Consider the following 5,366-nt stretch of genomic DNA (forward strand, 5'->3'; position numbering starts at 1 on the left):
CAAGTGATGCATCCACCTCTGCCTCCCAAAGTGCTAGGATTACAGGCATGAGGCACCACACCCAGCCAGATTAAGTAATTTTCTAGTAGGCTCTTCGTTTGTTTCATTCCTGGGGATACTGTGATCAATTAGCCACTACCAAAATGGGGTCAAAATACCTTGATGCTTACTCTACTACTGTTTCCCATTACTATAAATGTGCATACCTTGTCTCTGGTAGTTAAAGTCTGCCGCTTGGTATCTACTATACCCAAATCTCATCATCTTACTGAAATCTCAACTGTGCAAGTTCTGTTGTCATACATACCACTAAGTTTTAAACACTGGTGTTCCCCTCATGCATATCTTTCTCAATTTCTTAGTGAAAATTGTGTCCCCTGACTTTCTAGGGTGATGTAGTAAAAGAGAGAGATATTCAGGTGATAAAACTATCCCAACACTCTCGTCCTCTTTGTATTCCTTTTTTTCGCATATGTCACAGATGTTGTAGCATCTCAAACTCATAAAATTATTATTGAGTCCAAAATTCAATGAACTAAGTAAACTGTTAAAGCCACTTTCAGCTACTTAAGTAAACATATAAAATACAGAACCTCGGGTAAGAGCACTCATATCAAATTTAGCCTGATATAAATTTGCAATCTATTCCTTGGAATCATTCCCACATATATTCTTCATGTTACTGTCAATTTATATTTGCAAAATATTGCAGTTTTTTGGAATTACAAGTTTATAAATCAAACTTCATGTTTGTCCCCTAGAGCATTAAGAGATAAGACCCTTATTATAGGTAGAGGAAACAAAGGATAGTTGGGATGTGTCATGATATTGTTACAGGGTCTTCAAGCAATGAAAAGCTATTCTCCTCAGATGTTAGAGTGCAGGTTATATCAACTGGAAAATAGAAGATCAGAATGGCTTAGAGGTGCAGGTTATATCAACTGGAAAATAGAAGATCAGAATGGCTTAGAGGTTCAAGATTCTCAGGTTCATCTGACTCTACCCAGATATCCCCCTTCCAAGTCTCAGGGTCCTACTACTTTCCAATCAATGCCCCGATATTCACGCAAGAGATTTGATAAGGCTGTAGTTTATAGTTACATAATTCTTCAAACTGCACTCTTCAATTTTGCATCAGTTTTCAGGGAAGTCAGTCCTGTGACTATAAGAAATGAGATTCCTTTTTAAAACTTGTTATTATTCACATGATTGTCAGTGTGCAAGAAATGAGATTCCTTAAGGCTGCCATATAAACTTTCTGGTTCTCTGACAATAACTTGATCCGGGAGTTCATAGCCCAAAACTTGTTATTTTCTTTCTATAAGCATTCCAATATACTCTGAAGCAACCATCCTACTCCATAGTCTTTGTAGCCATTATTACCATCATAAATGTCAAGTACTATAATTGTTAGTAAGCACTGACAACAAACACAGATGATAGTTGGATTATTTGCATTACCACTACATGCTGTGAATTACTATCTTCCCATTTGTCACTGGCAAGAACCTCAGCACTGCATTCAAGTTCAAGAACAGAACTCAAACAATATTGTAGCTTTGAAAGTTTGCTTCCTGGGACCATTCCTGGAAACAGAAAACATACCAGTTATTGTGGCAGGGAGAATTTAATAAAAAGAATTGCTAACCAAGTATTGGAGAACTGAAAAGGCAAAAAGGATATACTGAGATATCATGAAAGCAATAGCTCTAGAGAACTACAAACCACTGCTCAATGAAATAAAAGAGGACACAAACAAATGGAAGAACATTCCATGCTCATGGATAGGAAGAATCAATATCGTGAAAATGGCCATACTGCCCAAGGTAATGTATAGATTCAGTGCCATCCCCATCAAGCTACCAATGACTTTCTTCACAGAATTAGAAAAAACTACTTTAAAGTTCATATGGAACCAAAAAAGAGTCTGCATTGCCAAGACAATCCTAAGCAAAAAGAACAAAGCTGGAGGCATCACACTACCTGACTTCAAACTATACTACAAGGCTACAGTAACCAAAACAGCATGGTACTGGTACCAAAACAGAGATATAGACCAATGGAACAGAACAGAGCCCTCAGAAATAATACCATACATCTACAACCATCTGATCTTTGACAAACCTGACAAAAACAAGAAATGGGGAAAGGATTTCCTATTTAATAAATGGTGCTGGGAAAACTGGCTAGCCATATGTAGACAGCTGAAACTGGATCCCTTCCTTATACCTTATACAAAAATTAATTCAAGATGGACTAAAGTCTTAAATGTTAGACCTAAACCATAAAAACCCTAGAAGAGGGCCGGGCGCAGTGGCTCAAGCCTGTAATCCCAGCACTTTGGGAGGCCAAGATGGGTGGATCAGGAGGTCAGGAGATCGAGACCATCCTGGCTAACACAGTGAAACCCTGCCTCTACTAAAAAATACAAAAAACTAGCTGGGCGAGGTGGTGGGCACCTGTAGTCCCAGCTACTCAGGAGGCTGAGGCAGGAGAATGGCGTAAACCCGGGAGGTGGAGCTTGCAGTGAACTGAGATCCAGCCACTGCACTCCAGCCTGGGTGACAGAGCGAGACTCTGTCTTAAAAAAAAAAAAAAAAAAAACAAAAAACCTAGAAGAAAGCCTAGGCAATACCATTCAGGCCATAGGCATGGGCAAGGTCTTCATGACTAAAACACCAAAAGCAATGGCGACGAAAGCCAAAATTGACAAATGGGATCTAATTAAACTAAAGAACTTCTGCACAGCAAAAGAAACTACCATCAGAGTGAACAGGCAACCTATAGAATGGTAGAATATGTTTTACAATCTATCCATCTGACAAAGGGCTAATATCCAGAATCTACAAAGAACTTAAACAAATTTACAAGAAAAAATCAAACAACCCCACCAAAAAGTGGGCAAAGGATATGAACAGACACTTCTCAAAAGAAGACATTTATGCAGCCAAAAGACACATGAAAAAATGCTCATCATCACTGGCCATCAGAGAAATACAAATCAAAACCACAATAAGATACCATCTCACACCAGTTAGACTGGTGATCATTAAAAAGTCAGGAAACAACAGGTGCTGGAGAGGATATGGAGAAATAGAAACACTTTTGCACTGTTAGCGGGACTGTAAACTAGTTCAACCATTGTGGAAAACAGTGTGGCGATTCCTCAAGCATCTAGAACTAGAAATACCATTCGATCCAGCCATCCCATTACTGGGTATATACCCGAAGGATTATAAATCATGCTGCTATAAAGACACATGCACACGTATGTTTATTGTGGCACTATTCACAATAAGAAAGACTTGAAACCAACCCAAATGTCCATCAATGATAGACTGGATTAAGAAAATGTGGCACATATACACCATGGAATACTATGCAGCCATAAAAAGGGATGGGTTCATGTCCTTTGTGGGGACATGGATGAAGCTGGAAACCATCATTCTGAGCAAACTATCACAAGGACAGAAAACCAAACACTGCATGTTTTCACTCATAGGTGGGAATTGAACAATGAGAACATTTGGACACAGGTGGGGAACGTCACACACTGGGGTCTGTTGTGGGGTAGGGGGAGGGGGGAGGGATAGCATTAGAAGATAAACCTAATGTAAATGATGAGTTAATGGGTGCAGCACACCAACATGGCACACGTATACATATGTAACAAACCTGCGCGTTGTGCGCATGTACCCTAGAACTTAAAGTATAATAATTTTAAAAATTTAAAAAGAAAGTAATAGCTCCAGAAAGCAGCAACCACCTAGGATGGGATAATTAAAGGAAGAGTATTAGTATTGGGACGTGCAAATTTGAAGAAGAGTTCTACAGAGCTGGCACCAGGATGTCTGAGAAAGAGGCATTGCTGTTCTGGTGCTGCGCCTCAAGACCTCAGAGAAGGAACTCCAAGGTGCTGAGAATCAGATTTCTGAAGAGGATGCATCCGTCACCTGGGATTTGCTGGTGTCACTTCATGGGCACAATGAAGCTGATTCTGAGAATGTGGGGGAAAATGCACCTGAAAACCAGCCACTGCCACTGGAACCAACTGTGGCTTCCAGGGTGAGAAAATGCTGTCGTGATGACGCTGACAGGAAAAAGGAGCAAACAGGAAGGAGTAGATCCCTTTCCTTCCCTCAACCTCCCAGCCTCCCACTGGCACCCCTCTGGGCAAAGTCTAACGGAGAGAAAGCTGGCAAAGCAGACGTGTGGTGTGCAGGGTCTCAGGCCCAGCTCCCAGAGCAGAGTATATACAGGTACACTGAAAATGAGCAACAGCAGCTAAATAAAATGGAACACGGGAGACCCAATATAGAAGACCTGGGAAGGCACTTCTGAAATGACAGTGAAAGGAAGCTCTGAGGTAACGGTGCAGTCTCTGTTTACCCATTCTTCTGATTTTGAACCCCTGAAGTTTAAGAACATAGTTTACAAAGATGAAATACCCTTTGAACAGCAGGGAAGTGGGAGAAGACAAGTGGGCAAAGGCAAAAATTTCTTCAGCTGCTGGAGGGAGATAAAAAGAGACTGTTAACATGTAAGTAGTTTTCATTCTTATGGCACATGCAAAGCACTTCTTACAATGCTTGGCATGTAGCAAGCACTCAACAAACATAAAATACTGTTTATTACTATGAGTAGTAAGTAGTAGAACTTATAGAAAATACCTGGTGCCAGATGGGCTCCCAGTAAATGATGATTATTCATACTGTTCATATTTGTATATGACAGAGCATAAAACTTCAGAAAAAAGAGCCCATCAAAAGGATTTATACAGTCATAAAAAGGATTGAAATCATGTCCTTTACAGCAACGTGGATGCAGTTGGAGGTCGTTATCCTAAGCGAACTAATGCAGAAACAGAAAACCAAATATTGACGGGTACAGTGGCTCATGGCTGTAATCCCAGCACTTTGAGAAGCTGCAGCAGGAGGATTGCTTGAGTCCAGGAGTTCAAGACCAGACTGGGCAACATAGTGAGTGAGACTTTGTATCTAAAACTAAACAAATAAAATCTAAAAAAGGAAAAACAAACAAACAAACAAAAAACAAGTATTGCGTGTGCTCACTTAAAAGTGAGAGCTAAATCTTGGGTTCACATGGACAAAAAGATGGGAACAATAGATACTAGGGACTCCAAAGGGAGTGGGGAAAGGGCTGAAAAACTTCCTATTAGATAGTGTGTTCACTATCTGGCTGATGAGATCGACAGTAGCCCAAACTTCAGCACCACAAAATATATCTTTCTTTTTTCTTTGAAACAAGGTTTCACTCTGTCACCCAGGCTGGAGTGCAGTGGCAATGATCACAGCTCACTGCAACCTCAACCTCCTAGGCTCAAACAATCCTCCCACCTCAGCCTC

This window comes from Chlorocebus sabaeus, chromosome 14 (genome assembly GCF_047675955.1).
Source record: "Chlorocebus sabaeus isolate Y175 chromosome 14, mChlSab1.0.hap1, whole genome shotgun sequence".
Lineage (NCBI taxonomy): Eukaryota > Metazoa > Chordata > Mammalia > Primates > Cercopithecidae > Chlorocebus > Chlorocebus sabaeus.